General features: G+C 39.6%; 1 protein-coding gene across 2 annotated transcripts in view; it reads left to right on the top strand.

Annotated features, from left to right (window-relative positions):
- Nucleotides 1–15808, top strand: part of C2_1H4orf54 (chromosome 2_1 C4orf54 homolog) — a 53489-nt gene extending 37681 nt beyond the window's left edge. For both annotated transcript variants that reach the window (XR_014970868.1, XM_085635776.1), the window contains one exon: nt 11467–15808. The gene's annotated coding sequence lies outside the window, so the exon portion shown is untranslated. The remainder of the gene's footprint in view (nt 1–11466) is intronic.
- Nucleotides 15809–18540: the final 2732 nt, after the last annotated feature.

Raw genomic sequence — 18540 nt, 5'->3', positions numbered from 1 at the left:
CAGGTTGTCTAGGAAAGACGTTAAATCATGGAGATATTTGTCTAAGCCTCATTTGAAAAGAAAAAAACAGGAAAACTGAAGTTACGTGAAAAAAAAAAGGGCTAAGGGAGATTAAGGGAGAGCTGTATTGGGATAGAAATTCACAAAGTATTGAAAGTGAAGAAAGGGGGAAAAAATGGGTAAGCCCCAGAAGGAAGGAAATCCTGCTAGTAAATCTAGCAAAGCAGATGTTGCGGCTCGCCTTAAGACAAAAACGCGCCAGGCCTTAGCTAAAAAAGCTGCACTTCGGGCTGCAAAGGACAAAGGAAAACAAAATAATTCCACTTCTCCCGGCCTCGACAGTACCCTTGAGAGCTCAGAGGAAGAGCCCTCCCTTACCATTCTCTCTCTGCAAAGTGAGCGGCAGCCTGAAACAGCGGTGTTGGCGGCTGACCAGTCAAATAACCAGTCAATCGACATATTAGAACAATCGGAAGCCGCTGCTGTATTAATTTGTTCACAACCAGATGACCTAAATAAAAAGGTGAAAGAAATGAAAGAGTTTCTGCTGTTCGTAAAGAGAACTATCCCACAGCTTTAACAACCTTTATACCCCCAACCCTCCTCACCGACCTTAAACTCAGGCTTAGTTATAAGATCGCTTAAAGCCTCACTGCAGGAGACAGGATCAGAAGCTCTTGAGGACCAGGTAGCAATGCTACAAAATCCTGAAATAGATCACTTAGGAGTCCAGCAGCAGCATTTGGAGTTAATTCAAGCACAAACTTTGGCAGCATGTCGCATGTCATCAACCTCCTCGAATGCAGTAGCGAAGAAGATCTCTAGGTCAGATCCTTCGCAAGATTCAACAGATTCAGCAGCTAGTAGGAATACAATTGAAATCTCTGGGAATACGATGCCCTCACAGCTCCAGCCCCAGCTTCAGCTACTTTCCCATTCTCAGCCTCAAGTCGGACCTAAAGGACATGCTATGTCAGAAGCTACAGCAGTGCAGATAGATCCCAAGATGCGAAGTCCGAGTATCGGCACAGACAACTCACAAAACAACTCTAGCCAGAATATAGAGTCAACAGAGATCTACCAGCTAAATATTAGAGACATGTTGAATCTAATTTTGGAAGAGATACGTGAAATGAAAAAGGCGCAGCAAGTGGAAACTGCTGCTCTTCATTTAAGATTGGGCAAAATTGAGGAAGCGATGACCAGCTTCCCTATAAGACTACAGGAGGCAGAGGCTAGAATCTCCGTGTTGGAAGAGCAAATGAATACGGCCATGGGAGCGGCAAAAGAGGTGGCGAAAAACTATATAGAGAACAAATTGGAGGAACTTGAAAATCATTCTCGTAGATCCAATCTTCGAATTGTTGGGGTACCTGAAGGAATAGAAGGCTCCCAACCTCTACAGTGGCTGAACTCATTTATTAAGCAGAGTGTTTTGCCTGAATTTGAGGGCGACCTTACCATCACAAGAGCTCACCGTGTCCTCGCACAGCCTTTCCCTAGCTCCCCAATACCAAGAACTATCTTGTTGAATTTTGCTGACTTTCGCATCAAGGAGAGAATCTTGACAAGAGCAATCCAGCAGAGACAGTTTCCTGTGAACGAGACTAATAAGTGTTGCATATTTCCTGACATGACTGCTGTCGCTGCACGTAGGAGAAAAGAATTTGTTAAAATCTTGCATCTGTTTAATGCTCATGGCGCGCAAGCATCGATTGCTCAGCAGTCCAAACTTAGAGTCTTAGTTAAAGGAAAGTTTTTTATGTTTTCAGATCTTGAGGAGGCTCAGGCTCTGTTAAAGGATATCTCAGATGGGGCCAGCGCTTGAATTATTGGAATAAATAGAGAAATTAATAGTAGCAATGACAAATATTTAGGATGTTCTCCCTAAAGATGTAAGTTGAAAGATATCAATTGGGCTGGTCAGAGAATGTAAATACCTCTTGATAGATAACTGGCAATCGTAATTAAGAGTACTTGATGTTATTATTGCTATGGGTTTTACTAGGTCTAACCGTACCGGTTGAGGGGGAGGAGGGAAGGGGGAGGGAGGGAGGGGGGAGTCTATCGATATCTTGCGTTCAGCTCCTGTTATACGCAGAGATCGACCTTTTCCCTTATTCCTCCTTTTCTCTTTCCCCCCCTTTTTTTTTTCTTCTCTCTTTCTCTTTTTTACCCGGTTGGGACTAGGGGTCAGCGGATCTACCTAGGGTGTAATTTCATGACACCCAGGAAATCAGATGGGAGGGGCGGAATGTGGAGAGCGTGGGTTGTAGGGTTTTTCGACATTCAAAGGAGTGGATTTCTTCTTTGTTGGGATGGAAAGGGTGTTACAGCAGGAAAAAGAGCACGAGCAGAAGGTTCGGAAAGTCTAAGAAATACATATAAAAGGGTTAAATATGGAAACCAGTAAATGTAAGATCCTATCAGTCAATACTAATGGGAAATTAAATAGAAGGAAATATGGCGCTCTTATTAGATGGCTATCCTCCTTAAATCCCCAAGTTTTGTTTTTAGAGGAGACGCATTTGAAATCTAATTCTCCAAATCTTTTTATACCTAAGATTTTTTCAAAAGTTTTTTTTGCGTCGTCGGGTTCTGCTGTTAGAGGGGTAGCAATTTATTTTTCTAGTAAACTTCCTTGGGAATTTAAACAAATCCATAGGGATGTACATGGGAGATGGCTATGGGTAATAGATAAGTTACAGGGGACAATGTTACATTTTATAAATTACTATGGTCCTGTTACAGATGATATTATACCCCTGACCCAGATTAATGATTTTTTGATAGGATCCCCCGGACAGGTGGTATTTGGTGGGGACTTTAACTATATACAGGATTTGAGGAAAGATACTTCAAATAAAAATAAAAGACAATTAAAACCAAATACAAAAACAATAATGGGAACCATTATACAAGAATATCAATTGGTGGACCCTTGGCGGGAAGTTAATCCAGACAAAGAATTTTATACATGTTATTCACACCGATTTCGGTCGGCATCTTGAATAGATTATTTTCTTACTTCTAGATCCTTCCAGATTCGAGATGTTGCCATAGGCTGTAATCCATTTTCAGATCATGCCTATGTCGGGATAGAATTGGTGCTTGGGGGAAAAGGTAGGGAACGTCCCAGGTGGCAGCTGGATCGTCTCCTCTTGCAAAATGAGGATTGCGTTCAGAAATTCAGAAAATAGATTTTGGAATACTTTCTGATTAACGATAGCACTGCTGCCCCTTTTTCAGTATGGGGGGGTTTAAGGCAGCAGCCCGTGGACAGATAATAGCTTACACGGCTGCCCAGTTCAGCGCCCGGAGGACTAAGATAGCTCAACTGCAAACTGAAGTGGATCAAGAATATGCTCTCCAGCTTCAGCTTCTTCCAAATCAATATGAGCAGGCTAAAACCGCATTGAGGGACTTTTTTACTTTAGAAAAGGTTTGCAACTCACGTATATTCCAACAGAGAGTATACGAAGAAAGCCAGTTAATTGGTAAATTTTTGGCAAATTCCTCAAAGAAAAAACAAGAATCAGCTATAATAACTAAAATACGGGACCCTCAAACTGGCCAAGAAATAGTTAGTAACAGCGATATTTCACAGACTTTTGTGGATCATTTTCGCCAGTTATATTCTACTGAGTACTTGGTGACGGAGGAGCAAATCCAGGAATATTTTACAAATATTAGCGTCCCTAAATTATCGGATAATCGGATTGGCGAATTGGAAAGGGAAATACAAGCTATCGAGAGCTCTACAGCTATCAAATCAACAGCCGGGGCAAAAGCGTGTGGGCTTTCCTATAGAGTTTTATAAAGTATTTTTAAAAGAACTTGCTACTCCATTGAAAAACCTATTTAATTTGTTAAAATGGGTGGGAAAGTGCCAGACACGTTAAAAAAGATAAAAACCCGGAAGATGTGAATTCATATAGGCCCATCAGCCTGCTGAATTCTGACTATAAACTTTTGATGAAGGTATGGGCAGAACGTTTTTTACCAGCCGCTCAAGAAATAATTCATATAGATCAAACCGGCTTTATAGCCGGGAGATCAATGGCGGCTAATACCCAATTTTTAATATGCGCACTGGATTATTTTAATACAAACTCCATTCCGGCTAGTATTGTAATGGTTGATGCGGAGAAAGCCTTCGACCTGGTGAATTGGAAAACTTAGTTTTTTACTCTGGGTCGGTTCGGGTTTCCTGCACAGGTAGTTAATATGCTAAGTAACATTTACCAGGGGGCTATCGCCCAGGTCATAATTAACTCTAACTGTGCAGGAGCCATTAAAATAAACCGGTGAACCAGACAGGGCTGTTCGCTCTCGCCATTACTTTTTACTTTTTTTATAGAACCTCTGGTTTTAAAGATTCGAAATAGTGCTGCTATCCAACCTCCGATACCCGGCATGGCTAAAGTTAAACTGTTTGCCGACGATATTATTTTATATTTGATTCCTAATAGAAAAAATCTCGAAACAGCTCTGAGGGAATTTTCGGAGTTTGAACAAATAGGCGGCTATAAAATAAATGCTAATAAAACAGAGGTTCTAGCTCTTAATACTGATTTGAACTCTTTTCCATCTTGTTTAAAGATACAAGCTATAAAAAATGATCCTATAAGATATCTTGGGATATACTTATCTAATCAATATCATCAGCTATTTGAATTAAATTATATAAAAACGAAGGGTAAGATCAAGGAGCTGTTAGAACAATGGACATTACTCCCCCTTTCGATTGTGGGTAGAGTTTCAATGATAAAAATGTCTATACTTCCCCTGCTCATCTTTCTATTTTCTAATGTCCCGATCAAAATAAATCAGTCTTATTTCAATGAAATTGATACTTTATTCAGGGAATTCATCTGGGGTAAGAAAGCTCTGAGGGTGAAATTAAGTGTGGTTCAACTACCCATAACACAAGGAGGCTTAGCATTACCCCACGTGAGAGTTTATTATGAGGCTGCCTTTTTAGATTTAGTATCTGGCTTGATAGGATCTAATTTTTTTAGTGACAACTTTTTTATAGATAAAATGACCCAAGAAATCGGTTCTCTAACTCGAGTGTTTTTAAAAACTTCCAAACTACCAAAGAAAACACGTTATAAGACTTTGAAAGATTATTCTTTAAGACTTCAGTCCTTTTTTAAAAAGATGGGCTCATCTGGTCTCCAGTTCCTAAAATTAAGAGAATGTACAAGTCTTGGCCTACAGTTGCAAATGAGACATACAAGTATTTGGAAAGGCTGTGGATTTTCCGAGTTAAGGCATTTTATTGTTCAGAAGAGGCCGATCTCCTGGCAAGAAATAACGGCAAGGGTAGAAGGTCATCGAAAGCCGACTTTTCTTGAATATTTGCGTGTTGTTCATTTCCTAACAAACACCGATGGCTTCTTGGACACTCCTAATCAATTTATGGCAGCCCTATATGGGGCCAACATTAAAGGGGTGGGAAACTGGTATAGGTTGCTGCATAAACAGGGTCAGGCTTCCGTGCTAGAGATCCATCTGGACAAAATAACTCGTGAAACTGGGTGTAGGCTGACTACTAAGGAGTGGGAGTCCATGTGCCTTCTTGGAAGTAAATCTTTGCGCGCCGCAAATTTTAAAAGGATGGCCTTCTTATCACGTTGGTTATCCTATTTAACTCCGGCCACTTTAAGCAAAAGATTTCCTGGCGCAGAAAATAGGTGTTTTCGCTGCCAAACAGATGGTGAGGGCGGATGGCACCATATTTTTTATGCATGTCCAAGACTTAGGTTTTTTTGGGAGGACATTTTTTCGGATATCGGGCAAGCAATCGGTAAGAACATTCTGTTCGAGGCCGAAGCTGTCTTATTTGGGATCAGTAGCGACGAAAGGTTATTATCCGAATCCGAAAAGACTTTTCTATTTATTTCATGTATGGTGGCCCGTTCCCTAATTTTGCAGAAGTGGAAATCTCTGGAAATACCTTCCCATCTGAAATGGTACAATAAAATGAAAAGAACCAGAAAATTTGAGGAAGCTTATGCGAAGAGGGTAGGGGCCATAAAAAAATTCGAAAGAAATTGGAAGTTTCTTAGTGAATTGGAAGAATTTAAAGAGAGATCATAGCACTTGAGTTGGTTAACTAATGTAGCAGCTTTTTTGCACTAGCACTTTTTTCCATTGCACTTTAAAAGCACTAGCACTTTAATAGCTCTAGCACTTTATAGAATGCTTTTTGCACTTTGGTTAATGATATGAGAAAATGTTACAGTTATAAAGGAAAAAGGAACTTAAGTACACCAGGAGCTTTTCCTAATGCTGATGTGCCTTTGGATAGATTTGATACTTGTTCCATGAATGATAACATAATTTGTTGCTTTTTTTCTAGCTTCTTGTCACTTTTGTTTTCTATAGTAACTGTTTCTCAACGTCAGTAAGAATGTTTTTCAGTCTACTATGTATTTCTTGAACCAAGGCTCTGCTCAATAAAAAATAAAAAATAAATAAAAGAGTTGGCCCAGAGCAAAAGAGAGAAAAGGGGGAAAGAAGTAGAGGTGGGCGGCAAACTCTGTTCCGCTCGCGGAACTTGCGAAATTTCGGCATTTTCCACGTTCCGCGCGGAACACGAAAATGTCGAAACTTCTGTGATCTGCAGCAGAACAGAAGGATGTGCCACTGATTGATCAAACACTTAGACAATTGTATTGCTTTGATCTGAATCGCGCAATGAAGGTGAAAGTAATTGTGTCTAAGGGGTACTGTTGCTGTAGGGTGAGGTGGAAGTATGGCCTGAGCTGGATGCACTACTAAGCTAGCCAACACTGAACCATCTGGATGGATTTTAGCTGACTGATTTGATTGCCCCACTTGTTGCCTCCTTACCCACTGGCATGTGACAGGGCACCATGACACAATGAATTGAAGAGAGACAACAACAGAAAGGCTAGATTGAACTAGGCTGAGACAGAGGGGGGCTGAGGGAGACTGTGTCTAAGTCAACACCCTCATTGCCACCATGTGCAGAGCAAGTGATGAGGGGTCTGTAGGTGGATGCAAAAGAAAAGCGTCAAGTGGAGGGGCAAAGGTTACACAAGGATATCTGCACCAAAAGCTTTCACACCTAAACTATATTAGTTAAACCTGAAATGTAAGATCAAAATTACATGTAATATTCTGGTGCAGGTATATTAACAAACTAAGCTGCTTTAAAGCATTGAAACGGTGACCATTGGTCTAGCCAGCCTTTTGATGCCAAGACAGATAAAACAAATCTATTTTAAATGTAAACATTTCCAAGAGCGGGGGGGTTTGGTTCCCAGCCCCTGCCCTGCCTGGTGAAACTTTTGTGGGTGCCCAGCTCACGAGCCTCGTGAAGCCACGGTCCAAGTGTGCCTCGGTGTGGTAACACTGCAGCAGTGCCCAAGATGTGCCAGGCTCCGCTGTCAGCAGTCGGATGCTCGGGCGGCAGTCACTGCCCCCAGCTTCACTCACTAAAATTCTATAGCAAGGAAATACCCACAGCAGGTCACAATCTCGCATACTCTGGTGGACGGTGTGTCACGCTGAGTGATCTTGCGCGCTACAGGTTTTCAAATATCCACCCCCCCTACAGCCACAGTCTTCGACTCGAGCAATGGTCGTGTTAATATTAAGCAGTGCCCTGCGGATCAGACAGCTCGACTAGCAGCGAGAGGCCTCGCGGTGCCAAAGAAAGAGGTATGAGGCAGTGGGTGTGATTAATGCTTCTCAAACATAAGAAGGGCTGCTTCAGTACAAGCGTCCCTCCCTCACAGAACGGACAGCTCACCTTCAGCAATGCAAGAGTGTGTAGGGATGTGTATAAGTAAGTGCTCATCTCTTCACTTTACCCGGACCCCACACAACCTAACTACCAACTCAGGATTAAGCATTGTATTTTATTTCCCATGGTCTCTGTCAAATTTTAACAGCGGTGTGCCTCCTTTTCATTTAAAATCACAGTTACAATTGGCACATATTTAACCATCGCTCTGTGAGCTCTGCAAAGAGGTCAAGAATTAAATGTGCACAAAGTCTAAACAATTTTGCGACTCACTGAGCAGCGATTTGAGAAACCACGACACGTTGGCCGCAAAGCGGCAATTTAATAAAATAAATAAATAAATATAGCAAGACACGGTGACCAGGTTGGTTTATTCTCACGCAAACACAGTAGCGCCACTTTACAGGCGATACTCGACGGGCGCAGAAAAATCTCCGCGAGCACGCAATTTTTGCGTGCTCGCGGAGATTTCTTGCCGTTTCGCGGAATTTTGCGAAAGGCAACTTCGCAAATTCCGCCAACCCCTAGAAAGAAGGAGTAGGAGTAAGATGAAAAAACTGTGACAAAGGGGGAAAGCAGGGATGATACAAACTGCAAGAGTGAGGTAAAGAAGCAAAGAGTGTCTGGTGGTGAATTAAAGAGGCATCAGGTGGAATCAAAACTATGTTGCCTTGGTATTCTGTACCCTCATACTATGGGCCTGATTACAAGTTTGGCGGTGCGGCGCAGGGTCCGCCCCACTGCCAAAACCATGGTCAGGCTGCCTGCCAGATGAAGAGTTTCCCCCTGTCAGGTGGGCTTTTTTTTGGCGTTCCCACAGCCCAAAATATGTTTTTTGGGTTCCCATTGCGGTGCCCTCTAAATATGGGCACCGCAATGGGAACTCCAAATACAGTTCCTGCGCGGCAAGGACTGAACTGGGGTGCATACACACACTGGGGCATATGTTGTGCCCCCACTGCATGCACCCCAGGGCTCAGAGGCAGAAGGCGGCCGTTTATTTCCTCACCACCAAGGTTTTCATGGAAGAGGAACTTCCATGAAAAAAATGGCAGGAAGGAAACTCCTAATATGCTTGGCGGGGCCGCGGCGGTCCCAGACATGACACAAAGAGTCCTTTGTGTCATGTCTGGGTTTTCATTTGTGTGTTTTTTGATTTGTTATCACAACAAGTTGGTATTTGTGTTTTCTCATTTGTAGATAGGGGAATATTTCACCCCTCTCTTTTACTAAAGGGATTGTTTATTGACCCTTTGTAACTGAAGTTGAATGTTAACATTCTTCACAATTCTCAGAGAATTGCGCTACCCAACAGAACTCTTTGTAGGTACAAGTGTCACCAGCTTCGTTGGCTGTAATCCCTGTGTCTCTGCTCAAGGCACCTGCTGATCTTGCCTTGGCTATTGTTCCTAATGTCAGACCAAGCACTGTCTAGGAAACAGCTATGTACTATACTTCAGGAGTTTGTGTTGGCTGTATTCAGTAGGTGCTTTCCTCTGGAAATGGAGTCTAAGCATCCACACCAACAGCAAGAAGTGGATATGGAGACCATGTTTGACTTTATACCAGAGCCGAATTTGGATAACAGGAGAAGTGCTTCAAGAGAGAGAGATGCTTGGTAAATGGATTAACCATCTTCTTGACAACATGGCCTTCTGAGTCCATGACCTTCCGACCACCTCTGATTGGACTTAGAGACAGATGTATATTTTAAGTCAATATCATTCTTCCTCCAAGCCAGACTCAGTTTCACCAAAGTATCCAAAAAGTGGTCTCTCAAGGATGAAGTTTCTTAATTTCTTGCTACTGGCAGAAAATGTGTCCCCTCTAGGGCTTCAAAATAAATTTAGGCTCCCTTCAAAGTGGTCACGCTGCTCACTGCCTTCTTGGTATACACTGCAGTGACTAAGTAGAATAACTCCCCTAGAGACAACATTGATTTATAAGTGAAGTACTGTTCTAAATTTATGGATCCTCTACTTTCCTTCTACCTTCTACTTTGGCTGGGATCCTGGATGAAGAGCAGTCACTCTTCATTTTTGGCTGTTTTCTTGGAATGCCAACCAATCACAGAGAGTTATGGTTCAAAACATACCCTTCACTGGACAATGGCTTTATATACTGTTCTTGTGAGAGTTATTGAAAAAGGCAGCAGGGAGCAATACATTGCCAGTCAGGTTCAGGGTTGGGCAACTGGTAGCCTCTTGATGTACATGGGTGCTTAAGTATCTGCTGTTTTGTACCAATTCACCAGACTTTGCCTCTTGTTCAGGGGACAAAAAGGTAGACTGATGCCTCACATTGCTTTTACTTTCTCTTCTCAAGGCCAGTAAAGTCATATTCCTACAACCCCTGAAGCACCCGTGACTACTCCACTGCTTTGCCATCAGCTCACAAGCTAAAAAGAGCATCAGCGATTAAGCTGAACAATTTCCTTAAATTGTAAGAGAAGGATATGACATATGTCTGGTTCTTAGATGTGAGCTTCAGTAGTTACACAGTTGTGTTATCATGGCTCTTCCAAAACTGACCAACCTTTAACCGGGGGACCCAGTGAAATGTTGGAACAGGTATTTAAGACCATCAAGAGAAAGGGACACTCATTCCAGTTTCCTAGAATGAGATGGAGAAGAGAATCTGCTGTCGCTATTTTTTTTGTTGCATTGGAGACTTGGAGGAGTGTGAACATGTATGTTACTTCTCCCAGATTCAAAATAGAGACATTGAAATAGAATCATCCCATTAATGAGCTCTGGATCTTTCCTTCATTCACATGCGTCCTTTCACATTACAATCATGTCATCCACAAGAGGTACCAGTTCTTCACTCTCCTGGGCAGCCATTTTCAGTGTTGCTACTCTTTTTAGTCACCTTTTCTTGGAGGACTGGCTAGTGAATCTGGAAAGACTTTATCAGATGTTATTGTTGGAGTAGAAAACGTAGCGTCTTCTGAAGCCTCATGGGTGTCTCCATAACTCTAGCAGATCATGCCAAGAGATTATCTGAAGGCACAGTTGGCAGCTGTGAGAGCTTTTGGAAACTCTGGACATCCATTGTTGCTTGAATCTAACCACCTTTGCTGTTTTTTGGTGGCAGGATGCTGCCTTTTATGCTATTTCTGAGACGAGGAGAGGGAAAATACACTCTTTTGTATTTTATAGCAATCAAAACCTGATCAATCAATTAGGGGTAGACTTCCATTGCTCCCTGAACACTTGGAGATTTGGTACAAGTCTGAGAGCTCTTTCTAGAACAATTTAGCTTTTCTTTTACAATTGGAAAACAAGAAAATAGGGTTGTGTATTGCTTCTGGTCTGCTCTGGTTTCTCTATTCAGATCTCACTTCTTCTTCGTATTATCTGATGTTTTTGAAAATAATAAAAATTGTATTGAACATTTTTCAAAGACAAATATATCTGATAATTATTAGAGTATTGAAGTGGCTGTTTTGTCTCTCCAGAACATGCAGTTCTACCTAAAAAAAAACGAATATCGAAGACAGCAACTGTAATTCTATTTACCACTGTTTTCTTAAGTACTTTTAACATTAAAAAGAAAAGCAGGAATCAACATGTTTAGGGTAAACGATGTCAAAGCATGTGGTGTAAATTGTATTTTGACTTTGTTCATGTACAGCTGTATGTACATTTGAAATGTGTGATTGACTCGAATGTCTTCTGTTACAGGTGCAGATTCAGCTATCCTCAAGATTAAGTGCACTGCAAGTATACAGCTATAATTATGTTCAATGTGTGTTTTTACTTTGTTATGACTGACTCACCTTCTTCAGAACTGGATGGAAGACATTTTTTTCATTTACGTATGCACCAAAATCTCATACTTCTCGGAGAAGAGCTGGTGACTGCTTGTCATATGTATTCCTCCCTGAATGTACTATTTTAGATTTGGACAAATACTTGCTTTTCTGTCAAATTTATTATTGAACAACAATTGTTTTTTTAATTTTTTTGTTCCATTTTGAGCGTGATATTAAATGTGTGTTCTCTTTTTTATGATAAGTGCATTGAACTGTAGGATGACATAAGCACCAAAGAAAGTTTGTTATGGCCATTCATTGAATGCAAGTGTATGGTGCATACATTTGATTGGCATCTGTGTAAAACATACTAATGAGATACTGTACATGTTTGACTATTTTACTACTCCGAGAGGAGGTTCATGTTAAAGTTTACAAACTGTTGGTTTGCACAATGAACTCTCTCAGGGTTTGCAGGTTTTACAATGTCCTAAAAAGAAGCAGCTTTTTGTGTCTATTGTATTCAGATTGCACATTTCTGTAACTAAAAACACAAACCTGTAATTAATGACAAAATGTATGGTGCAGTATTGTATTTCTCAGGGGAGACAACTTAAGAGGAGTTTTGAATTCAGATGTTGAAGGGAATGTGTACCTCACTTTATGAAAGCTCAACCAGCCTAATGACATATAGATTTTCTTTCGTGTTTATCTAGTTAAGTTTCGGCTTAAAAGTATTTCCTCTGCTGCTTGTAAAGATATTTTTTAATTTGCACTCTTGTGCTTTAATGTAGTTGTACATTATACAAAAGTACTTTGAAGAGGTATGAGAGGGAGTGAAGAGCAAGTGATGTACAATTCTTTCTTACATAAAGCATCATACTAACACTCACATTATCAATGCATTAAGCCATTATTTTAAGATCATTTTTTTAAATATATTCGTAAATTTGTTTTACTATCAGGAGCCTGGAGTTATGCTCTATAAGCCTATGATTAAACTGAATTTAATAAGGTTCATACAAAATAGAATAATATTTTTTTAAGCCAGCATTTACTCAGGTAGATTCAATGTTACAGAGCTGTTGTTCAGTTCAAAGTGCCTCGTTGGGGTTGAGAACATATTACACATAATGGTTCCATATAGGATACGCCTAGGATACATAACAGTTAACCATATAATAATGTCCAGTGTTGCCATTGCGGTGTTCTGATGAAATCATAAACCACAAGGCCAAATGCTGAGTGGTTTGTAAATGTCACCAGAATCCGATTATGGCAATAAAGGTGCATATTATACATTGTTGAAGCTGTTCTCTTGCAGGGGCAGTTAACAGTGACCACTGATTGGAATTTTAATGTTTAGTAACTGTTTACCTTTATCGATAGATTGTTACTAAATAAAATGGCCAATAGTCACAGATAGTGTAATTATGCTATTCTGTAGTTGTAGCATTCACCACTTAATTGTGTATTTTCCAAACTTAGCGCATAACTTGCCACATAATTTTCAGATTTCAACAGAAACAATTGCTTTTTTACTTCAGTGATTTAAAATTACAAAGTGCCAGAGAATGTGCCACTTAATTTGAATTTTCGTGCCTCCTTATTCAGATAAAGTGTCATATAAATTACCTTTACACTTAATCTTAGAGGCCCAACAGTGGGAGTGCTCTGTAATGTGGCTAAGGAACGTCATGAAGATAAAACATGTGGACAGAGATTTTGTTTTTAGGATATTACATAATTCCTGTAAAATATGGAATTCATCCAATGTCCATTGGGAGAACTATATTCATTCTGAGGTCCTTCTCTTCAGATAATCATTCACTGAGCCTGATGAGGGAGAGGCACCATGATCCACTTAAACCTACAACTCTCATGGATCATGCCCACCTCCCCAGAATCAGCAATGGTAACGAAAAGAATATTGCATTCTGCACATCTGCGGATATACTGCACACATAACTATGTATGCATCTCTGTGTATGAATAATCATTAAATATACTTAGTTGATTATTGATCTTACAAAACCTCAAAAACTGTACTCAATCATTTTCTCTCACTTTCATAAATGTGAAATGATATGAAAATACAATTTTTCAATGGAATTTGCGTCTACAATCGTTGCAACCGACAACATGTAAAATGTGATAAAGTCTCATGTAACACATTAGTTAAGGTCTGCTTTAAATAGAAATCATATTATTGCGCTATCCAAAAACCCAGAACAATTATGAGCACACCAACACAAATCACGAGTTATTGCATTGTTCAAGGTGAGTTAAACTTTTCGAATAGCACCCTCATGTCATGTTTTTACAAGGAACCTTAACTGATATATTTCACTGCTTTTAATATTGTTTCTTTTTTGTGCACTCATTGGAACATTATTTCCCTTCCATTACTCATACGCCAGGCAGAATTTCCACCTACTGAAAATCTAAGAAGGTTACATAGTATGTAAGTAGGTTGTATTGGCATAGCGCATATGTATACAAAAGGCCCCAGATTACTGTACATGGTTATGATCAGTGCAACTGGGATTTGCACTTTATTTTTGCCACAACACCACAATCATGTTTGGCATTATTTGTTTACTCTTTTCAACCCTGTAAACAAGCCAACATTTTGGTGTGAATCAATAGGTATTGTGAGAGTGAGAAACTATCTGCTAATGTTCAGTGGGCTCCCAAATGTTCTCCAAACATCCTGAAATATTTGCATAGCCACCTCTGACACTCTGTCTAATGGATTGCTTCATTTTCTCTGTTCTAACAACAAACGTACAATGGGAGAATATCTGCCCTACTCTCAGATGTTCTGCCATTGTAAGTACAAATTGTTTTCTTAAAATTCTACTAATCCTTCACCATTCGTTGTTATGTTACTGTGAATGTAGCACTGACAAATGCAAATGGCTTTTTCTTGGAACCAATGTGACTCTTAAGTATGTAAAATACTTGTGAATCAAGCCTAGACAGAGAGAAACTGAAAGAATACTTTTTAGCTCTGTACAGGCAAATATTATATATATTTGGCTTTCTTTGTGCTTGAAAGTATTTTATGTAAAAATGTACACTAAAACTGCAGAATTTGTAAAAGTCATCTACTTAAAAAAACTACCTGAATCTGGACTTTGCTGAAATATCTCCTTGCAGAATATTTGACATGTTTTAAGCTACTAAATTCATCCAAGCTCGCTTCCTACATATTGTAGCATCAAATTGATTTCACTATTCTAATTCCACTTATTCTATGTTTGATGACAAGTGCTTGCTAGTGATTTGGGTGAGTGTCATTTTTTTTGTTTAGTGATAGTTATATATATAAAGTCAAGGATTATATTTTTGACTAGATGATTTGAAGTCTGTTTTTTTCAGTTTAGTTACCTTAGGTTGTGCTGGAGGCACACCTGAAACACTTCCTACTGACAAAAAGAAAGGACTGCCAGATCTTGCACTCTAGAAGACTGAGCCTATCGAAAAAGAGGTGCATAGTGTTTATGCTCTTTTTAACATTAGTAAACACTTTGCACTCTTGCAAACTTTTTAACATTAGTAAACAACTTTTTATTGGCTCATATTAGATTCATTATGTAAAATGAAGACATTACACGATGAGGGCTGTATTTTTTACAAGTATCAGTTCTCACATTTGTGTGACTGTCAGGCCTGTTATACGCATTCTTAAAAACAATATTTTTATTTAGTTCAAGGTGCCTACTTTTGCCTAAGTGTGATTTTAAATGGAAATCTTTTCCTTTTTGAAACTGGAATGTAACACTGTCAGTTCTTTTCCAAGTGTTGCTGAAGAATGCAAGCAGAGACTGAGACATAGTAGGTGAAAAATGTATGTGTTTTAATGAAGTACGGTAGCTGGGTCGCATAGCAAATCGTGATGTAGAGATGTTGAAATGTTTACAGTATGTTGACAATGGACTATCTAATAAGAAAAGTGGAACAGGACAAAAAGAACATTTCAATATATCTCCTGTTCTCAGTAGGAAATATGTTATGGCAGAAGCCGTTGGCTGAAAAGTGAATTGACTGCATTGCCCAGTGTAGTTAACTGGAAATCTGAGAATCAAGAATTGCACTCTTCGTGTGTTGCACTTTGGGAACTATGCAACAAGACATATAGTGAGACTGGACTGTTTGAACCCCTTGGAAAGAAATATTTTTAAATACTTGTATTTGCTTTTATATATTGTTTTTATTGTTACTATCACAAATTCAAAAGTATTTTTCATTAAAAGACATCTTGCAAACCAGACTCTCTTTTCAATTGAAGGAAATCGGGTGGTGAAGTGTAAAATCTTTCAGAATTAGGTCTTGTTCATAGATGTTACGGTTTGATCTTATTAATAGTTTCAGTTTCAAAATCTTTATTTGACCTTTAGATAAAGATCATAAAAGTACAAAGTGCAGACATTACATCAAAATTTGAAGTAAAAATTTAAAAAGTGGGACACATATAAATAAGAACGAGATGTTGATACAAAGAAGGCAGCAACATCATAATGCATAGACATATTCTCTGCCTGTCGTCGCCATCAATAGATTTCTCTGAGTAACCGACTCAGTGCATAAGAATACATACAATAAAGTACATCACATACAGACTGTACATATCAAGGTTAAAAGTCACTTTCAAACATCAATGTAAATTCAATAATAGACATAAATCAGTGCAAAGAAATGCCATAAAGTGCATTTACAAAATACTAAACTGCCTTTGCGTTCATTACCCCTCCATAGTTTTCCTGCTACAAATATTAATTTTAAGGAAGAAACAAACACGGAAACTGATGTGATGGTTACACAACATCTAGAGGTACATTAGCCTCTCTGCACTTCTTCATAGCCAATAATCTCATGATGTGCTTAAGACAACATTGCAAGACTTTACAGAAAAAAAAATGAAGCACAACAAGGGTTGCTCTGCCATCCCTTCACAGAGACAAGGATGCAAATTACTATCCCATACTTTCCCTCCTTCAGAGAAGCACATTAAGCGCCGCACAGTGCCTCCCTAAATCTAAACAGAAGTGAACTTTCCCAGCGTGTAAGCTCCAGGGTTATATAGAGGTGTAGGTTTCCTGCTGATAATGAAATGAAGTAGTTACAGGTGGAGTGTTTTCTAAACACTTCCTCATTTCTTTGGGAGAAGGTGAACTCTTCATGACAGAACTTGACTAGCCTCTTATCAGTCTTGCTAATAGTATCTAGAGTAGAAAAACATTTCGGGGAGACCAATGTCAAAGAATGACTTACTGATGTATCTGAGCCAGGGGATGGAAAGACCCTAGTCTTGACTGAGACAATCTAAAATAACATCTTTCTTAAAACTTGCATTGTTACTAGTCCACACGCTTGCTCAGAGCAAGAGTGGGGGGCAGTTTAATGGTACCAGAGACATATTCCAGATAGAGTTCAGAATGACATTGGGGCTGGAGGGCAGAAGTTTCAACAGCCTCCTACAAATTAAATGCTCCTCTACCTGCATGGGGAGGCATTGTGATACTCCCACATCGAGGATTGCTGCATGTACACACAGCAGCCTATAAATCGTAAGGTAGGAAGAGATAGTACCCTTTCTGTCCTCCTGGATTGGGTTAAACAAAGATCCTGCTGCCCTTTCCAATTTCGGAGGTGCTGCATTCTCTTGGGGTTGCCATGAGTTGCCAGCTTTAAAAGTAACACCCAAGTAACAAATGTTCTGTACTGAACTCACTCAGATGTTGCTCTTGGAGCTTATGGGGCGACAGGGATTTCTTACCGGTCCACAGGCCATTATGTGTGATTTCACAAAATTGATCATCATATCCAGTTTACTTTTAAAAGCTACAAAAGAATCAACCAGAGTGCGTAAGGCACGGGGTGTTTTTGCCATTTGGATGGCACCATCTGCATATAATAGTGCCAGAACAAAGGAGTTTGCAATTTTAGGCATGTCCCTTGTAGAAATGAACAAATGGGTGCTGAGATAGTTAATGAAAATAATGACAAGGAAGGGTGCCACAACGCACTCTGCTAGCTAATGGAAAAACATCAGAGAGATCACCTGACGGCCATAACGTACCCTAGCCCCTAGGTTTTCATGTAGGAAATGTAGGAAATTAACTAGGGGGACTTCTACCCCTAGATTAATTAAAGTCAACCACAGTTTGCTCCTATTCACGCAATCAAATGTTGAAGATAGGTCCACAAAGGCCCAGTACCAGAATAAGATTTTATCAGGTCCAGGAAACGTTGGCCCAAATACCTAGCCACTCGTAGTGAGGGCCTGAATATGCACCCTCCACTGGAATATCGGGCACTAATGTGATACTATGTTACCCACATGTTTAATATCAAAAGGCATTAAGCCATTAGTGTTCCAAGCACACTTGCAAGTAATTGTTTCCAAATAATTGGGCCTATATGATGGAAGATGTTACTTGCACAGGGCCCTGATTCACAAAGGTAAATACACTTTTGTGTAAGTTTACTAATGTTTGCTATTCGCAAAAGTATTTTACTTGTAGTACCTTTATGACTACGGAGTCTACGCACATAAAAAGATAGAACAGCCATATCTTTTTATGTGCGGAGACTCTGCACTTGTGAAAATACAACTTGTAAAGTATCCTTGTGAACAGCAGACAATTGTAAGCTTCCACAATCATCCAATAGAATAAATGAATACTATAGCTGTCTATAGACCGTGACCATTGTTACATCAGAGCAGTGGAAAGCAAGTTTTATTTTTTATTTCTTTGGTATGATTTCAGTGTGTACCAGCATTTAGATATGTCTGTTCCCGATAGTGTATGGGCATGGGACCAAAATATAAGGACACAGTTCGAGATGGACAATATTGACATAATAATAACACAGCCGCTACATAGACTTAAATATTTTATCGCAGTCTAAGTTTATATTTACTATGCTTTACTCCATATCTACTAGACCTGTGATGTACTAATATGGTTGATGACATGGATGCAATAATATCGTC

The sequence above is a fragment of the Triturus cristatus genome, chromosome 2_1, assembly GCF_964204655.1.
Source record: "Triturus cristatus chromosome 2_1, aTriCri1.1, whole genome shotgun sequence".
Taxonomy (NCBI): domain Eukaryota; kingdom Metazoa; phylum Chordata; class Amphibia; order Caudata; family Salamandridae; genus Triturus; species Triturus cristatus.
This window is presented reverse-complemented; position numbering and strand designations above follow the sequence as displayed.